General features: G+C 37.7%; 1 long non-coding RNA gene across 1 annotated transcript; it reads left to right on the top strand.

Moving 5' to 3' along the window:
- The first annotated feature begins 355 nt into the window (after window positions 1–355).
- LOC147996313 (uncharacterized) lies at window positions 356–16,362 on the top strand. The gene is made up of 4 exons (XR_015671964.1): window positions 356–487; window positions 3,408–3,453; window positions 15,554–15,743; window positions 15,826–16,362. It is a non-coding gene; the product is annotated as an uncharacterized LOC147996313 (long non-coding RNA).
- The last annotated feature ends 4,642 nt before the right edge of the window (window positions 16,363–21,004 follow it).

Below are 21,004 nucleotides of genomic sequence, written 5' to 3'. Positions count from 1 at the left end.
TGTAGTACCTACACAGAATAAATGTATAATATAACAGCAAATGAAATTTAATAACATGATCATTTTTCTGCTTTAACAGACTCTGTGATAAACCAAGTATACCTCTAATGTGTGGAAATATGAGTTCTGGAGGGTACCTAACAATGAGAGTCATTATAAGAAAGTATTAAAGCAGAGACAGATTAAATCATCAACAGAGCTGGCAGAGGCACTCACCAATAAATTAGCCAATAGCAGTGTGGGGCATGTCGTTCAAAACACGAGAAGAATTCTGACAATAAAATAACGAATTGAGCAATGAATCCAGTAACTCAGAAACGACAGCCTGGAACCCAAAGGTCACATTTTGAACCTTATTCCTTTTCAGTTAAAAATATGTTTATGAGTGTTTTCGTGTTTGTGTGTGTGTGTGTGTGTGTGTGTGTGTGTGTGTGTGTGTGTGTGTGTAGATGTCCCTACGGCACATATGCAAGTCAGGGGGCAACAGGTAAGAGCAGTTCTCTCCTTTCACTATATAATTCCTATGGAATGATTCAGGTCACTGGCCTTAGTTATATATTCCTTTGCCTACTGAGCCTTCTTTCCATTGATCCTGAAACTGTCACCTTTTATGTTTTATTTGTTTATTTATTTGTGTGTGTGTTTATATTCCAGATTTTATTCCCCTCCTAGTCTACCCTCTGACTATTCCATACTCCATACCTCCTCCACCCTACCCACTCCCTGTCTCCAGGAGGATGCCCGCACCCATTTACCCCACCAAGCCTCTAAACTCCCTGGGGCCTCTAATCTCTTGAGGGTTAGTTGCACCTGCTCTGACTGAAGCCAGACCTGGAGTCCTCTGCTGTATATGTGTTGGGGTCCTCATTTCAGCTGGTGTATGCTGCCTGGTTGGTGATCCAGTGTCTGAGAGATCTCAGTGGTTCAGGTTGAGACTGCTCGTCCTCTTACAGGGTCACCCTACTGCTGAGCTTCCTCCAGTTTTTCCCTAATTCAACCTGAGGGGTCAGCAGCCTTTGTTCGTTGGTTGGGTTCAAATATATACATCTGACCCTTTCAGCTGCTTGTTGGGTCTTTCAGAGGGCAGTCATGATCGGTCCCTTTTGTGAGCACTCAGTAATAGCGTCAGGCTGAGCTGGATCCCACTTTGGGCCTATCATTGGACCTTGTTTTCCTAAGATTCTTCTCCATTTACATCCCTGTTGTTCTTTCATACAGGAAGAAATATGGTTCAGAGATTTTAATGTGGAATGGAAAGCCCATCTCTCACTTGATGCCCTGTCTTTTTGCTGGAGGTGGTCTAAACAAGTTCCCTCTCCCCACTGTAGGGCATTTCATTTGCGGTCCCCCCTTTTGAATCCTGAGAGTCTCTCACCTCCCAGGTCTCTGGTATATTCTGGATGGTCCACCCTACCTCCTTCCTCCCAAGGTCACCTGTTTCCATTCTTTCTGCTGTCCCTCAGGGCTTCAGTACTTTTCACCCAACAATCAATACCAGACCATGCCCTCTCCCATCCTCTTTTTCCTCCCAGGTCCCTACATCCCTCCTCCCTTGTGGTTGCTTTCTTCTCCCTCCCAAGTGGGGCTGAGGCATTTTCACTTGGGCCCTTCAGCTTGTTGAACTTTTTGAGTTCTGTGGACTGTATTTTGGGTATTCTGTACATGAACTTTTTGGATAATATCCACCCATTAGTGAGTACATAGCATTCATATCCTTTTTGGTCTGCATTACCTCACTCAGATAATATTTTCTGGTTTCATCCATTTGCCTGCAAAACTCAGGATGTCATCATTCTTAATAACTGAGTTAGTATTCCATTGTGCAATTGAACCACATTTCCTGTATCCATTCTTCTGTTGTGGGAAATCTGGTTGTTTCCAGCATCTGGCTATCACAAATAAGTCTGATATGAACATAGTGGAACATGTGCCCCTGTTGCATGGTGGGGCATCTTTGTGGTATATTCCTAAGAATGGTATTGCTGGGTCACTAGATAGATCTATTTCCAATTTTCTGAGGAACCTCCAAATTGATTTCCAGGGTGGTTGTACCACTTTGCAACACCACCAGTTATGGAGGAGTGTTCCTCTTTCTCCACATCCTTGTCAACATGTGTTGTCACCTGAGGTTTTGATCATAATGATTCTGATTGATATAAGGTAGAATCTCAGGATCATTTTAATTTGCATTTCTCTGATCACTAAGGACTTTGAACATTTCTTTAGGTGCTTCTAAGCCATTTGAGATTCCTCTGTTGTAAATTCTTGGTTTACTTCCACACCCCAATTTTGTTTGGGCTTTTTTGGGGGAGTTAGCTTCTTCAGCTATTTATATATTTTGGATATTATCCCTGTATTGGATGTGGGATCAGGAGAGATTTTTTTCCCAATCTGTAGTTTGCCAATTTGTCTTATTGAATATATCCTTTGCCTTACAGAAGCTTTCCAGTTTCATGAGGTCCCATTTATTAATTCTTGATCTTAGAGTGTGAGCCATTGGAGTTCTGTTTAGAAACTTTCCTCCTGTGTCAATGAGTTCAGGGCTTTTCCCACTTCTCTCCTATTAGATTGAGTGTATCTGGTCTTATGTTGATCCACTCAAGACTTGAGCTCTGTAGTTGGTGAAAAACATGGGTCTATTTCCATTTTTCTACATAGAGTCAGTCAGTTAGACCAGCACAATTTATTGAAGATGCTTTCTTTTTTCCATTGTACATTTTTGGTTCCTTTGTCAAAGATCAGTGTGTGGTTTGTGTGTGGTTTTATTTCTGGGTCTTCAATCCTATTCTATTGATCAATGTGTCTGTCTTTGTACCAATATCATGCAGTTTTTAATCACTATTGCTCTGTAGTAGAGCTTGAGGTCAGGGACAGTGATTTCCCAGTCATTCATTTATTGTTAAGAACTGTTTTCACTATTCTAAGTTCCTCTCTCTCTCTCTCTCTCTCTCTCTCTCTCTCTCTCTCTCTCTCTCTCTCTCTCTCTCTTTGTCTTTCCAGATGAATTTGAGAATTGCTCTTTCCATGTCTTTGAAGTATTGTGTTTGAATTTTGACGGGCATTGCATCGAATCTGTAGATTGATTTTAGTAGAATGGCCATTTTTACTATGTTAATTCTGCCAATCTGTGAGCATGGGAGAACTCTCCATTTTCTGAGATCTTTGATTTCTTTCTTGAGAGACTTGATGTTATTTTCATACAGATTTTTCACTTGTTTGGTTAGAGTTACCCCAAGGTATTTTTTATTATTTGTCGCTATTGTGAAGGGAGTTGTTTCCCTAATTTCTTTCTCAGCCTATTTTTCAGGTCTTCTTTGAAGGTCTGGTAGAATTCTGAACTAAAACCATCTGGCCCTGGGCTGTTTTTAGGTGGGAAGTTTTTAATGATATCTTTTATTTCCTTACAGGATGTGGACCTGTTTGGGAAGTTTACCTGCTTTTGATTTAATTTTGGTATGTACTTTCTATCTAGAAACCATCCATTTCATCTAGATATTTCAGTTTTGTTGAGTATAGGCTTTTCTAGTAGGATTTGATGATTTTTTGAATTTCCTCTGTTTCTGTTGTTATATCTTTCTTTTCATTCTTTGTTTGTTAATTTGGATACTGCCTCTGGGCCATTTAATTATTTTGGTTAGGGTTTTATCTATCTTGGCGATTATCTCAAAGAACCAGCTTTTGGTTTTGTTGATTCTTAGGATTGTTCTCTTTGTTTCTATTTGGTTGATTTCAGCCCTGAATTTGACTATTTCCTGCCATCTACTCCTCTTGGTTGTATTTGCTTCTTTTTGTTCCAGAGCTTTTAGGTGTGCTGTCAAGTTGCTAATGTATGATCTTTCCTGTTTCTTTTTGGAAGGAACTCAGAACTATGAGTTTCCCTCTTAGCACTGCCTTCATTGTTTCCTATAATTTTGGGTATGATGTGTCAACATTTTCATTAAATTCCAGGAAGTCTTTAATTTCTTTCTTTATGTCATCCCTAACCAAGTTATCGTTGAGTAGAGAGTTGTTCAGTTTCCACATGTATGTGGGCTTCCTGTTGATTTTGCTGTTATTGAAGACCAGCCTTAGGTCATGGTTGCCTGATAGGGTGCATGGGATTATTTCAATCTTTTTGTATTGGTTGAGGACTGTTTTGTGATCAATTATTTGGTTGATATTGGAGAAGGTCCCTTGAGGTGCTGAAAAGAAGTTGTATTCTTTGTTTTAGGATGAAATATTCTGTAGATATCAATTTGGTTAATAACTTCTATTAGTTTTACTGTGTTTCTGTTTTGTTTCCGTTTCAGTGACCTGTGCACTGGTGAGAGTGGGGTGTTGAAGTCTCCCACTATTATTGTGTGGGGTTCAATGTGTATTTTGAGCTTTAATAAAGTTTCTTTTATGAATGTGGGTGCATTTGTATTTGGGGCATAGATGTTTAGAATTGAGACTTTCACTTGATGGATTTTCCCTTTGATGAATATAAAGTGTCCTTCCTCATTGTGCTTGATAATTTTTGGTTGAAATTCTCTTTTATTGGATATTAGGGTGGCAACTCTAACTTGTTTCTTGAGTACATTTGCTTGGAAGACCTTTATCCATCCTTTAACTCTGATAGTGTCTGACTTTGTTATTAAGGTGTGTTTATTTGTACTGCAAAATGCTGTATCTTGTTTGTGTATCCAGTCTATTAGCTTATTTCTTTTTATAGGTGAGTTGATTCCATTAATATTGAAATATATTAAAGACAAATGACCGTTACTTCCTATTTGTTTTTGTAGGTGGCTTTATGTGCTTGTGGTTCTTTCCTTTTGACTTTGTTATGAGATGCTTAATATCTTGTCTTTTGTTTGGTGTAGGTATCTTCCTTGTGTTGGAGTTTTCCTTCTGAGATCTTCTGTAGGGCTGGATTGTTAGCTAGATACTGTTTAAATTTTGTTTTGTCCTGGAATAGTTTGGTTTCTCCATCTGTGTTGTTTGAGAGTTGCTGGGTATAGTAGCCTGGACTGACATTCGTGTTCTCTTCGAGTCTCCATGACCTCTGACCAGGCTGTTCTGGCTTTCATAATCTCTGTTGAGAAATCTGGTGTAATTCTGATAGGTCTGCATTTTTATGTTCCTTTTCCCCTTTCCCTTGCATCTTTCAATATTCTTTCTGTGTTCTGTCCATTTAGTATTTTGATCATTATGTGATGAGAGGAATTTCTTTTCTGGCCCCATTTGTTTGTTGTTCTGTAGGCTTCTTGTACCTTTATGACCATCTATTTCATTAGGTTGGGGAAGTTTTCCTCTATGAATTTGTTGAAGAAGTTTTCAGGTCCTTTAACTGGGAATCTTCATTCTCCTCTATTCCAATTATTCTAAGTTTGGTCTTTTCATTGTGTCCTGGATTACCTGGGTGTTTTTGGTTAGGAGGTTTTTAAGTTTTGAATTTTCTTTGATGGTTGTGTCAATCTTTTCTATGGTATCTTTTACACCTGAGATTATCTCTTCTATCTCTTGTATTCTCTTTTTATGCTTACATCTGTAATTCCTGACATCTTTGCTAGGTTTTCCATTTCCAGGGTTGCCTCCATGTGTTTTTTTTTTTATTGTTTCTACTACTTTTAGGTCTTGGACTGCTTTATGCAATTCCTTCACCTGTTTGATTATGTTTTCCTATATTTCTTTAACGGATTTATTTGTTTCCTCTTTAAGGACTTCTAACTGTTTGCCTGTATTTCTTTCAGTGAGTTATTTATATCCTTCTATATCCTTCTTAAAGGACTTTATTATCCTCATGAGATAGGATTTTTGGTTAGCTTCCTGATTTTCAGGTGTATCAGTGTATTCAGGGCTTGCTGTTGTGGGAGAACTGGTTTCTGATGATGCCCATGTATATTGGCTTCTGTTGCTTATAGTTGTGCACTTGCCTCTCACCATCTGGTTATCACTAGTGTTTGCTGGTCTGGGTTACTCTGTCTGTAGTCTGTCTTTTTTGTCCTTGGGTTGCAACAGGTCTCCTGGTAGGCCTGTGGCCCTGGCTGTAGCAGATCTCCTTTGGGGCCTTCCAACTGGAGGATCTTCAGAGGGGCAGAGAAGCTGCTGATTTGTTGCCCTTGCTGCAGTAGATCTCCTGGGAGTTCTGACTGTTGGGTCTTCAGAGGAACAGTCAAACTATTGTCCTGTGTGGAGCTGTTCTCAGGAATATAGGGGGTGTCAATAGTCTGTAGTTTCCCTGTGTGCAGCTGAACTCCAGGGTGGCTTTCAGTCTTTTGGGTCTGTTGTCCTGCATGCCACAGAGCCCCCAGGATGTCTTCAGACTGTGGTGTCCATTGCCCCATTGCCCTTTGTACAGAGGTACTTTTAGGATGCCTTCAAGCTGCAGTGTCCTGGGTGCAGTGCATCTCCTGGGATGTCTCTAGCTATGGCGTCAGATGCCCTGGGTGCAGTGAATCTCTTGCGATGCCTCAGATATGGCATCAAATGCTCTGAGTGCAGTGGTTATTCTGACATGGCTCAAGACATGATGTCAACTGCAGCTTATCATCTTAGGATATAGCATCTTTGGGGGAGCAGACAAGTTAGCAGTCTGTCCCAACAAAAAGGGACTGTGAAGAAGGGGAGTGGTTTTGGGAGGTGTAGGGGTTTGGGCGGATTCTGTGTCCATCGAGTCCTCTGGCCCTCAGTGGCAGCTGTAGGACTTCAGCAGGAGTCTTAACAAATACTCTGAGTGCAGCAGATTGTCTGGTATGCCTCAGGATAAAGTGCCTTCCAGGGAGATATACTGTCACCTTTTAAAGAGAAAGTGATAATAACTTTTAGAAATAGTCACCATTCAATATAATAATGGAAAACAAAACATCATTTTTTTTCTTTTACTTATGATAGTGATATCAATTAACTGATAATTTGGTTTTAAAATGAAGGAATCACACAGCAAGAACAAATTGTAAGTTTCTAATATATTATGTTAGCTCCAATACTGCCTATCCCATAGACGGTTTACTTTCTTAACTTGTAGAATCTTTGTTAAATCAATTAATCAAGATGCTAAGAACTGATGTCTTGACATTTTTTGGCTAAGATACACAGAAGGACATAGTGGACTAACTGACTTTGTATCACTAATTAGAAACAGCAGAGGTAATGCTAAAAATGTAATGAAATACCCATTTCATTGGAATATAAAACAACCTCATAATTATTATTCTATAAAAGTGTCTTAGGTGGGGATATTATTAACATTGTGTTGCAACTTTGAGAACATGATCCAGAGAGAGGCAGTGACAGGGAGGGAGAAAGGGAAGGAGAAAGAGAGAAAAATGGGGGGGGGGTGCTGAGGGAGGGAGGAAGAGAGAGAGAGAAAGGGGAGGCACAACTGTGTAATATTTCTATTTCTATTTGGCCATTTGTACATAAAACAGGAAGAAATTGGTTTAAACCTGTGTGGTGTGTTGATAGCCTCAGCAAAGTAACATCCAAGGAAATAGCACACATGAAAGTATTTGTTTCCTCCAGTTTTATACTTATGAAATTCAGACCCTAAATAGAATACTAACATGATAACTAATGACACTGAGTATCTAGCAACACTACCTAAAATGGCTGGTAGTTACTTTTGAGTGGCCCAGTCTTAGCTTTTATAAAAGTCACCTTTCTAAATTGTTCCTTCTATGATATTCCCATGAGGGAATCAGAAAGAACTAAAGGACACTCTACTCTGAGTACTTTTGCAAATGCACCTACTAGCACATATTGATCTGCGATTGAGAATTGCAAATCACAAATGAAAATCCCAGAAGAGAATTTTCTCCCAGTCCTCATCATACCATAATCTGGTTACCAGCCCCCAAATTAAATGCATGGTATGTACTCACTTATATGTGGATATTAGCCATAAAGTACAGATAGCATGTTGTACTCCACAGATCCAAAAAAACTAAACAAGAAGGAAGACCCAAGTGAGGAAGCTTGAATTTCACTAAGAAGAGGGATTAAAATAGTCATAAGAGGCAGATGGATGGAAGAAACTTGGAAGGAAGCGAGAGAGGAAGGGGAGGTCAGGATCAGGTGTGGGGAAGGACAGGAGAGATGGCTTGATGGCCATGAGAATGAATGGAAATCTGCAACTAACAGTGGTGAGAAGATAGGGAGGATCTCCAGGGCTAGACAGAGACCTCAGATAATGGCGGCAACCCAAGAACTTAGCTGTGACTCACAGCATTGGGGAAATGAAACCCAAAGAAGCCACCTCCTGTAACCAGGTAGGAACACCAGTGGAATGATAGACACCATCCTATCCAAAAAACTTTCAACCCAAAATTTATCCTGTCTACAAGAAATGCAGGCAAGGGGGATGGAGCAGACATTGCAGGAATGGCCAATAAATAACATGCCTAACTTGAGACCCATCCCATGGGCAAGCACCAATCTTTAACACTATTAATGATACTCTGTTATGCTTACAGACAGGAGATTAGCATGTCTGTTCTCTGAGAAGCTCCATCAGCAGCTGACTCAAACAGATACACATACCCACAGTCAAATAGTGGATGGAGTTTGGGAACTCTTACAGAGCAGTAGGAGGAAGGATAGAGGCCCCTAAGAGGATAGGAACTCCACAGGAAAAGCAACAGAGTCATCTAACCTGGATTCTTGGGTCTCTCAGAGTCTGAACCACCATCCAAAGAACGTACACGGCTGAACCTAGGCCTTCACGCACATATGTAGCAGATATGCAGCTTGGTCTTCATGTGCTCCCTGAGCAACTAGAACAGGGGCCATCCCAAAAGCTGTTGCCTGTAAGTAGGATATGTTCTTCCAGCTGTGCTGCCTTGTCTTGTTTCGGGAGAATAAGCCCATAGCCTCTCAGAGACTACGTACCCGATGTGTGAGATCTACTAACTCTGGGACTGGGATGACTGTCTCCTCTGGCGGTTTCAGACCAGAATCTGCTTCCTTGGTCTTTCACATGCCAGGTGGCACCCGTTTTCCTCTGTCTCTGGTCCACTCTTCCCCTTGGACCATCCACTAGGTCACTTTCTGTTCTGTTTCATAGTTTCTCTTTCGCTTCCTAGGTACTTTGCTTGATGCCTTGGTGTGTGTGTGTGTGTGTGTGTGTGTGTGTGTGTGTGTGTGTGTGTGTGTGTGTGTGCGCGCGCACGCGCGCCTCAGTCACAGCTCAGCATTTTGATCTTTCTTCTGATACCCACATTTTCACATGTACCACCAAAACAACAACAACAACAACAACAACAACAACAACAACAACAGCAGCAGGGGTTGGAATAAACACAAAATAGATAAAAAGTAGTGATCGTTTACAGAAGGAAGTTCATGTACGCCTGGCAGGCGGGAAGCGTGCAGAACTTCAGACGCTTGGCGGGGCTTGACAGCAGTTTGCCTTCCACATCTGTTTGCTGCTTCCCTGGTTTCAACAGTTAATGTTTGATGAGAAACTTTCATTTTATGATGCACTTTAAAAAAAACTTATTTCAGAAATAGTATAATTAAGTTACCTCCTAATCTTTACCTTACTTGGATATTATGAATGGCATGGAGGCTATTTAAATAAGTGAAGATATATGTGGTTGTATGTTAACACACAGTTTTACATGTACAATTCAAGGGAAGAGATTTAGACTGTAGATTTGTATTGGGAAGATTCTCTAGAGTTACAGAACTTATGGAAAATCTCTATATATTGAGGGAATTTATTGCAATGACTTACAGTCTGTAGTCCAACTAACCTAACAATGGCAGCTATAAATGGGAAGTCCAAAAATCTAGTAGTCACTCAGTCCATCAGTCAGTTCACCTGGTCTCCTATATAAATTGGGATTCTGAAGAAGTAGGTTCCAACAGATGTGCTGGCAAGTAAGTGCAAGCAGGTGAAGAAGAGTGAGTCTTCCTTCTTCAAATATTTTTATGTAGGCCTCCAACTGAAGGTTAATCTGAGGTGGCTCTGATTAATGGTGTGTACCACCACACCTGGATCTGGAACTTGCTTGTCCTAGACTGACCTTGATCTGCTTGCCTCAGTCTCCTGGGATTAAAAACATGTACTACCTTGCCTGGGCCTAAGCTCTTCATGGCTACAATGCCTCAAGATCTCCATGTCAAGATCCTGGTCAGAAGCCTGTGTCTTCCAGATTCAAGAATTGAATCATAGGTGTACCCTCCATTTCTGGATTGTAATTCATTCCAGATGTAGTCGAATTGACAACCAGGAATAGCCATCTCAACATTTTTCTGCATCTGAACCTATCCATAAAGGATACTAAGGAAACACTATTTAATTCTGATCACATCTTCAGTTCATTAATAAAAACTTGCTTACCTGTTTTTTAGGTTAAATAAATAAATCACTCAAGTTATATGAGAAGAAATATTGACTATATGCCTGGTTTCATTAATTTTAACAATTCAGTGTGGTTAATGTTCATAGGGGTCTTTAGTTTGGATAATGCCTCTAAAATGTGTTCTGAAGGCTTATCTCCTCAGGGAGTCTAAACAATGTCATATCTACTTAAACATAAGAAGTGACCATCACAGACCTATCATAAACATGGGGCCTCCTGAATAGCAGGCCACCTAGGCTTCACCCCTAACTTATCTACTCAAATGACATATTTGTCATATTTTAAATTTCTCATTGTCTGTGTCACTAAAACTGTGAAAAGTTTTATAGGAATGGAATTTGTGTTATTTTTAAATCACTAGATGATTCTCAACTCTGAAGCAAAGACAAAGTGTTTCAGAACAACACATCATTATTTTAACAATTGTCTCATAGCAACATAGAATATTTCTGTCACTCAGATAAAACCCATTTACCCAGCAAATCATACAATAAGTTTAAGATCAAAGGAAAAGGAATGAACTTCAGTTGGAAAGGAAACAACATGGTAAATAGATTTAAGTGGGGTACCATATCTTACATATGTTTACATGTTCTGCCAAGCTTACATGAGGGAAAACATACCTAGATTCCCAAATATTTATATATGATGTGGCTGAAAAATAAAAATGTTTTAACTTGGATTTTTAAAACATAAAATCACTTTGTTCTAATTAATTCACAATAAACTATCACATGGCTTGTGAAGGAAGCCACTCAAGCACTCGTCAATTTTAAAGTAATTGTCATCACCAACCTTAAAATAATTATTTTTAATCTAATTCTTTTGAAATATTTGTACCATATAGTAAGGTATGAAAAAGCACAATTCTTTGTGGTAGCGACACTAGAAAAATGTTAGGGGGTAAACATGTGAAAAAAAGAGAAACTGAGGAGCTTCTCTCTTATTCCCTTTTGGGGGTGAAACAAGAGGTGATTAAATAGCATCATATAAATCATTATACTATGATTCATTTTTCCTTAAAATCTGCTGATTGTGAGAACTCTTGTTGCCATGTGTTATTGCATAGCATATCTTCCTCTTTTTAAACACAGAGACACAGTGTGGGAAGCTGCCTTCTGAATGATTTCCTTATTAGTATGCACATTCTCTCAGGTGTTCATGATCAGTTCTGCTGGGGAATTTTATGTGTCTTCTATATAGTGAATGGAAAGGGCTCTGAGCTTTCCACAGAATTGTGTTCTGGATGGAAGGTTTCTGATCCAATCATAAAAGCTTTACTTACCGGTTTATTTGGTATGTAAATTTAGTAGAATGTGCTCTCTGGAGTAAGGCTAAGCTTTTGAATTATTTAACACTTAGTGACCCGTATTGACCTCAGAAAAGTAGACTATAATAACCATAAATGATGCATGAATAATATAAACTATGTACAATCTAGGCAATAACATTTTATAGGTTAAATTACTACACTAATTAAACATTGTAACTATATCACACATTTTATGTAGCCTTTAAGAATCAAGCATTTCCCACTTTCCACTGTGAGCCACGATAATTTTTTTCAGGTAACATGTATTTGTTATTTGTTAATTTCCTCCTTGTATCATTGACTTACTCCAAAATGATCTTCTTACCACCAGCCATGATCATTCAACTTTTCATATTCGAATTAGTCTTTTTTTCCAAATTAGTCTTATAGTACCACATCAAAACTAATGATTTTGCATTCTATTTTAAAATCGCTAGTGAGCTAAAATGATTTTTGAGGAAAAGCACAAAGTCAGATTGTGACCTCAAGACCAAGGGCAGGGAGGTATTGTTGTGTTTAGGGGGTCATAACCGAAGGAACTTCACTTGTGTCATTGCAAGATATTTCTTATTTAATGCCAATAAAAATACATTCTAAATGCAATTTAACTTTTTCAAAATATTACCCTCTTCCATGAGCTTAACATCTATTTGTGAGACACATAATTATTTACCCATATACTATGATCATTATATAATTGCTCCCAAAAGATTGGTGCTTGTCTTATTCTCTTTTCCTGTTACTTTGATTAAAAGTAACTTAAAGGAAAAAGGGGTTGTAGCTAACAGCTCAAGAGACAGGAGCTTGAAACATGTGGCTACATGACACCAGTCAGAAGAGAGTAATGAATATGAGTGTGCTGCCCAGATCCCTTTCTTCACATATATAGTCCAGGATTCCAGTCAGGAATTACTTCCCCAACTACCGCAGGAAACTACAATATATAATAAAGTGGTCATTGAGTATAGACAGCCCCTGGTCTGTAATATCATTTTCCATTGAACCCATACAGGTCATCTGAGAATGGACTGATGAAGCTTTGGGATAGGATGGATACAAGATGAGCTTGGAGTATTTTGCTGTTCTACAAAGAAGAAAGTTATTTAAAAATCATATCACCAGGATATAAATTTCAGCAATTTCCTATTGTCCAAATTATAAAGAAATAATAATTGTAAATCACTAAAAAGTAGAAATTAACATATCAATGCTTACAAAAGTAGGTGAAGCAATGAGAGACTTGACAGAAGGGAAAAAGGGAGAGGTGGTATTTTCTATCTCACAGTTGGTTACCAAGAACGAGAGAAAAGTAGATATGCAACATATAGCAGATGTGATAATTCTTGCTGCTCACTCTCTTTCAATCAATACAATAAGGTTGGACAAGGCATCATCAGCAGATAAGTCTGTATAGAAGTTTTGATGGGAGCATAATTTCAAGGTGGTTTTGAAGTTGGCCTTACAGACTGCATGTTCATTATAATGGAAAAAATAGGTTTGGCAGTGAACAGGCTTGGGGAATAATCAAGCAATGTGTTGATCAAGCAGTGAACTCTATTAACAGCTAACGATACCAAGAAGATGCATTTCTAAATGTGTGGAACCAACCTAGTCTTAAGAAAACATCACAAAATATGATCATATTTACATATAAGATATTGGAGCAGCACTAATTTTGAAAAAATGTCAATGTCATGGAAACCAAAGTCAAGCATGGAGGTTTGTGCACATAATTCCAGAACTTGGGGGATGGAGGCCAAAAAGTCCAGAGTACGAGGCTCCATTACCTACATACTAAGTTCAATGTTAGCCTGGGCTATATGAATAAGTCCATGTTTCAGAAAGAGCAAGACAGAGATTGATTAAAGAAAGTAAAAAAAAGTCATCACAGGCAGATGTTCTGTCAGATAAGTCTTGACTCTACTGACTTTTGTCAGATCTTACAAAGGAACCAAAGTGATATGAATGGGCATTGGGACTTGATTAGATCAACTGGCAAGAATAAAATGTAGACAGCCAATTGCAAAAAGTGTTATTGTATCATTGTGAACTTTTGAAGCTGGTCCTTGGGTTCTAGTTATAAAGGAAGATACTTTCCAGACTCTCACACATGGAAATATCAATGCCAAAAGATAAATTACCTTCACATACAGCTATGTGTTTTAATATATTCTAACCTATTGAAAAGCAGGAGAACATTTCTTATTCTTTCTAATAAATCTCACCCAAGGTTTCACCTCAATTGAGATAATTTTCATTATTTTCTTTTGGCAAAAGTATGTAAATGTTCAGGATTTAATATTAAGTAACAAGAAAATAGGACTATTATGCCCCTCAAAATATATTGACAACACAAAAATGAAGTGGTGTGTATGATGAAATTTGATGGATCCCAACAAATGGCAATCTTACAATTCCTTTATTTTGCTTCCCTTTTTTAACCTAAATCATCCCCAAATGAATAATCTAAGGTTCAGAAGAAAGGATTTCTTTTCCACAAGTGCTTAAATGTATCCACTGAGAAGAGTAAAAGTAAACCTAAAATGACTTCATGTTAAATTAGATTTGGAAAAGCACATAGACAGGAAAGCTTTCTTTAAAGGTCAGAAGGATTCGGCAATCAGACTGCTTCCTGAATGTCTTTGATTCTTGCTTACTGAAAAAAATACAGAATTTAAAAAACATAAGGATGTAAGGCAGGTATGATTCATAGATGAAACGCAAAAACAAGCAGATACATCAAGAAAAACTACTGTTAAAGCAGAAGACAGGCAGACTAGTCTACAGTTGTGTATTTTATACTTTACTAGAATTTATTGTATTAATTTTTATCATTTTGTTTATTCACTGTACATCCAAATATCAGCCCTCATCTCTTCCTGGGAGCCCCTTACACAGATCCTTCCCTTCCTTCTCCCTCCCTTCACGTTTGAAATGGGGGAGAGCCCTGGATCCTATGACTCACCCTTGTACACCAAGTCACTTCAAGTCTAGGCACATTCCCTCCTACTGAAGCCACACAAGGTGGTCCAGCTAGGAGAAGGGGATCCACAGGCAGGCATCAGGGACAATCCCTGCTTTAGTTGTTAGGGGATCCACATGAAGACCAAACTACACCTGTGCAGCAGGCCTTGGTTCAGCCCATGCATGCTCTTTGGTTGGACATTCAGTCTCTGGGAACACCCAAGGGTCCATGCTAATGACTCTATTGATCTTTCTGTGGAGTCCCTGTCCTCATCAGGTTCCTCAGTTCCTCACTCAACTCTCCCACAGGACTCCCTGAGATCTAGCTAAGGTTTTGCTCTGGTTCTATATATCTGTTCCCATTGACTGCTGGTTGGAGGCTCTCACAGGACAGTTATGGTAGGCTCCTGCCTGCAAGCCTAACAGAGTATCATTAAGAGTGTCAGCAGTTGGTTCTGGACTATGGGGATGGTCTCAATTTTACCCAGTCATTGTTTGGCCATTCTTTCTATCTGTGCTCTAACTTTGTTCCTCAATATCGTGTAGGCAGGATGCATTTTGGGTATAATGTTTTGTAGATGGGTTGCTGACCTTATCCCTCCTCTAGGAGTCCTAACCAGCTACAGGAGGGGGCCACATCAGGATCCATATCCCCTAATGCTTAAATCACACATCACACCCCACACATTAATAGTGGGAAACTTCAACACCTCACTCTCACTATTGAAAAGATCATAGATAAAGAAACTAAACAGAGAAATAATGAAATTAACAGAGGTTATGATTCAAATGGACCTAAAAAGTACCTATAGAACATTTTACCCATACACAAAAGAATCTACCTTTTTTTCAGCACCTCAGGGAACCTTCTCTAAAATTGACCGTAAAATCAATCACAAAACAAGCCTCAACAGATTCAAGGAGACTGAAATAACCCTTTTTACCTTATCAGATTACCATGGGTTAAAGCTGGACTTCAACAACAATGGAAACAACAGAAAACTTACATACTCATGGAAACTAAACAGATCTACTCAATGATCACTGGGCCAAGGAAGAAGTAAAGAAATAAAGACATTCAAGAAATCAATAAAAATGAAAGCACAACATAACCAAACTTATGGGATACAATGAAAGCAGTGGTAAGAGGAAAGTTCATAGGATGAAGTAAGTGCCTTCATAAAGAAATTGGAGAGTTCTCATACTAATGTTTTAAATCTCTAGAAAAGAAATCAAAGAAGAGGAGGAGGAGGAGAACAACAACAAGAACAACAACAAAAACAAGTAGCAAACACACCCAGCCGGTGTAGACTGCAGGAAATAATCAAAATCAGTGCTGAAATCAATTGATTAAAAACAGAAAGAACAATACAAAGAATCAACAAAAGCAAAAGCTGGTTCTTTGAGAAAATCAACAAGATAGACAAACCCTTAGCCCAACTAACTAAAAGATAAAGTGACAATACCTAATTAACAAAATCCAAAATGACAAGGGAGACATACAACAAACATTGAGAAAATTCAAAGAACTAGTAAGTCTTACTTCTAAAACCCGTTCTTTGCAAAATTGCAATTAATAAAGGAATATGTAAATATTTTCTGTGATTTCCATCTTTGTGGTTATCTGAATTCACTCTGGATTTCACTGGCCCAGATCACTCTAGGGAAAAAAAAGCCTAAAGCAAGACTGGCAGTTTTGTCCAATAATGGACGAATCAAACTGTTTCAAAAGACTGTTATTAAACAACTTTTGGCTTACCTTATTGTAGCTTGGTTTTTCTTGTTTAGTTGTCTCTTGGAGAGCTGCTCATTTCTAAAAGAACACTTCAGGGGAGTGGATTTGGGGGAAAGGAAAAATAGGGGAAGCTGCAAGAAATGGGGAAAGAAATGGCAAGGATGTATTATATGAGAGAAGAATCTATTTTAAATGAATAAGTAAGTAAGAAAATAAAGTATAAAGCATTTAACACATTTTCAACATTTCTAGGTAGTTTTCTTAGAGAAATACATATTTTAATTCAGGGGAAAGTCCTTCATGTAACAATGTTTTAAATCAATTCCTTAAAAACTTTTAATCAATTACCAGAATAAACTGATAGTATTTTCTCTCTTTCCTTTCCTCTCTCTCTTTTACTTTCTTCCTTGCCCTCTTTCATACCTCTGTCTCATACGCCAATATTTGATGAATCATCTATGTGTTCACATTCTGTAAATCTACTGAAGTAAATCAGCGTCATAGAAACATGACTTAAGCATTGTTGGAATGATGACTACAGTAGAACTTTGTGTACAAAAAGCGACTTCAATAAACTTAAGTAGGAAAAAGGATGCCAAATCATATATTTTTATGAGCCTTGCAGAATTAAAGGTGGCACTTTAAGTTTGTCTTTAAGTAGTTTTTATCAATTCCAAATGTTATGGGTATATAGTATTTGGGTAGTAATTTTTGTTTAATATTTTATGACTTCTTTGAGAATGTGATATATTTTTATCATATTTGTCCCCTTTTCAACTCTTCATAGATCCTCCACTTTCCTCCCTTCCCAACTTTTTGTCCTTATGTCTCTTAAAAATTATATCAAGACCAGTCTGTGCTGGTCCTGAACTCTTGGCTATGTTGACATCCACTGGAGCCTAATCAACCTTTGAGGGCCACAACCTTAGAGAAAACTGACTCTTTCCCAACAACTGTCACTTGAATTTTGTGCTTTGTTTCCCACTATGTGCTGGAATACTGTCTAAGATTACACAGGTCTTGTGCATCCTCTAATAACCACTGTGAGTTAATATATGCGATGCCCTACATTGCTTGGGAAACAGTTGCTTTGTTGTAAACATCTACTGCCTCTAACTCCTACAATCTTTTCCTTCTCCTTCCACCACGATCCCAGAGCCTAAATGAAGAGTATAAGATACATAACTGGCTAGAGCGAGCATTCTACAATCTTATTTTCTGTGCTTTGGTCAATTATGAGACGAATAATGATCATTTTCTACTGAAATAAAAGCTTTTCTGTTTAAAGTAATTAATGGGCATGAGGATAAATTATTAGGAGCAATTTTAATGCTATTTCCATTTAGCAGAATAGTAGTAATAGTAGGTCATTCCTAAGAGCACATGATTTTTCAAGACATAAATCTTTGGCCCACGCAATTTCATCTTCTGGAGAAAGGATTAAATATAACCAGAAAGTAGATGGTTACTACCAGTGCACATATCTTGTCAGGCTAGCTAGTTGTTATTGTAGATTTCAGGGATCACTGCTAGAGAAGATTGATTCTTACTTTTCTATCAAGTGGCCTTCATATTACCCTTCAACACAACGAAAATTACCCAGTAATGATAAACTTTCATGTCAGTGTGAATTTGATTTCACCACATTCTTTGACTCAGTATGGAGAACACCAAGTTCTAGGACTTGGGCAATGAAGTTACCATCAAGTTCTGGAGGGTAACAAACAATAATGCAATAGCTTGCAATGTTTTAGGGCCTATGAGAGTTCATTGACAATCTCCAAAAAAAGTAACCCATTTCTGGCAATGGGCCTTTTATTTGATAGTCTGTGATGTCTAGCAAGGGCGTTATCCCCTCCCTCCCACCCCTTAAAGGGTAATACCATGTATACTCTTTTAATGTATGTGTATGTATATTTAAGGAGGCATCAAAAGTAATATATGTCTCTATGACTTTTTCAAAAGTTTAGTTATCCCTTCTCATATTCCTTCTCTCTACCCTGATGTCCCCTATCCCATTTACCTTTCATGTTTCATTATTCCCTTAGCCCCTTTAGACCAGTCTGTTTTATCTCCCCACACTTTAAAGTCCCTTTATATTACCTCTGTGGACATTACATATGAAACAAATACACCCAAAGATTCAAAGTTAACTCACAAATGAGAGAAAATATGTGCTATTTTTCTTTCTGGGTCTGGGTTACATCATTCAGAATAATTGTTTCCAGTTCTATCCAAACTACATGAAAAATGTATATTATATAATTTTTGCTAAGGAAGTGACTATTTTCTTTATATAATTCTATTCTTTTAAAATTTAATAGGTTCTTATTATTTCAATCAGAAATGGTAAATAGTGCTACTTAACAATAAAATATTCTTGTATAGCTATTTGTATAGCTTTATTAAGTCCATAAATAAGTATTTTGTATGTTTTAAAATTTCATTCACCTTTGGAAATTTTGAATGGATAGCAGATATTTTTCAATGTCACCATATGACTTTGTCTCTTAAGATACAATTAAAACGTTCTAGAATAAATTCATATCACATGATTTTATCCAAATGGGATATAAATATTAAGAACAAAGTAGCATTAAAATATTCTGTGACAAATATAATTTTAATATAAAACCAAAATAAATATTTTATTTTTATAACAATATAGTTTATTGTTTTATATTATTTTCTTTTTCTTTTTTTCGGAGCTGGGGACCGAACCCAGGACCTTGCGCTTGCTAGGCAAGCGCTCTACCACTGAGCTAAATCCCCAACCCCTGTTTTATATTATTTTAATGATCTGGCCTTTATAGCTTTTCCTTTAAGGATCATGATTCTAAGATATTATCTTGAAAATCATAGTCTACCCATATATATATATATATATATATATATATATATATATATATATATATATATATATATATACCTTTGCACTGAATTCTTGTATGTGTAGAAGAAATGGGGGAGATCTGGTCTACTGAAAGCTCAATCATTTGCTTGACCTTAACCCCTAAAGTAAAAAGTCCTCTTCCACTTCTCTTGGTCTCATTGTTCAGATGCCTTAGCTTCTATGGGAAGTAGACTTACTATTTACAGTAAGATTTTTAAGGTCTCAGGAGATCTCTTTTTGGAGTTTAATCCTCGTAGTTCCTTCCAACAGTTTTATTTTGTTTTGCTTTCCTTCTAAAGAGAGACCATATTTTCCTCTTTATTTCCCCTGTCTCTGAAATCGCTTTGCAGTCCAGCCACTAGATGGTGGGCATGGAGGACTTACCATATGTTTCATATAAAGTTGCCAGCCTCCTCTGGTGTTATGTGACAGCTTCCTTGAAAGCTAAAGACAAGGTGTATGCACTCTTAAAAAAAAAGACATCTGAACTAATGTAAATTTACAGTGGCCAAGGAAAGGTACAGCATAATAGAAAATCCTGTGAGCCCCAGTTGAGTAACAGTTATAAAGGAAAAATGTTCAAGGGAGAGATGCTTTAACTTGTTTAACAGGGAATGGGAGCCTGCCACCAGGGAGTCTTCAGAAAGAATGGAAAAGACCAGAAAATTGGGGCAGCTTAAATATTGCACTGCCCTCCATAGGCAAATCAAATTAAAAATAATCTTAATGTCTCAGTAAGAAAAATAAAATCACACTCTTCAGGGAGAAGCGATTCTCTGCCAGAAAGGCTTCCTGTAGCTCAGTAACTTTTATGTGAAATCTTTAAATTTTGCTCTCTACAGAAATATTCATTTCTTGCCTATTTCCAGGGTGTGTCCTTTCTTTTATAAACTCAGTGTACATGAAAGTTCCAGGATGACAGAGAAGATTAATAAAATGGAATGATTGGAAAGGAAACAAATAGATAAATTATGCCTTTAGTATTTCATTGATTTCCTTATTATTCCCTTTCATTCTAGTTCATAAAAATATCATGGAAAAATAATCATTAGAGAAACATAGAAATGGAGAGAGAGTGGGAGTACTACATGTAGACAGGAGGAGGTGAACCAGAAGTTGGGAGGCTGAATTGTGGCAGAGTGTAGGAGGAGAGCTCTGAATTTCCAGGTACAAGAGGGAGTGTTCCCTGAGAATAGACAATGGTGTTAAGGGGGATTTTAATAAGTCTAAAACATGTTAACATTGGTATATACTTTTAAAATGTACTGCTGGAGTTTTTCAATAAGTTTATCTTCCAAATACATAAGACAAAGGGACTTTCGAAGTTTAACTATGACATGATGAACATTTTGAAACTGATATGCAAACAACCATTGATTAAACGTAAGTGAAGCAACACAGCTGCAGGGTAGCATGGCCTCCACAGCCCACTACTTCAACAATGTACGCAAGACAAGAACAGGTCAAGAGTACTATACATGTTTGGTTATCACTGTGGGTAACTTGTAGAAAAACCTTTATCTTTTTGTGAATCTGGAAGTCTTGATTTCAATTCCTAAAATCAGTGTTATGGTAAGGTCAGTGATTGTGGAAAATTTTACCTCCTGAATAAGAACATAAAAATCTATGGCACTTATCCAAAGAGAAAGAAGATCTAGAAAAGTTTGATAAGATTATGTAATTTATATGCTACGTGTTCTTATTAGATTATGTAGCTCAGAATATTAACTCAGTGTAACAACACCACAGGGGAACTAGAGCTAGATGCTACTACC

Source organism: Rattus norvegicus, chromosome 2 (assembly GCF_021556685.1).
Source record: "Rattus norvegicus strain SHRSP/BbbUtx chromosome 2, alternate assembly SHRSP_T2T, whole genome shotgun sequence".
Lineage (NCBI taxonomy): Eukaryota > Metazoa > Chordata > Mammalia > Rodentia > Muridae > Rattus > Rattus norvegicus.
This window is presented reverse-complemented; position numbering and strand designations above follow the sequence as displayed.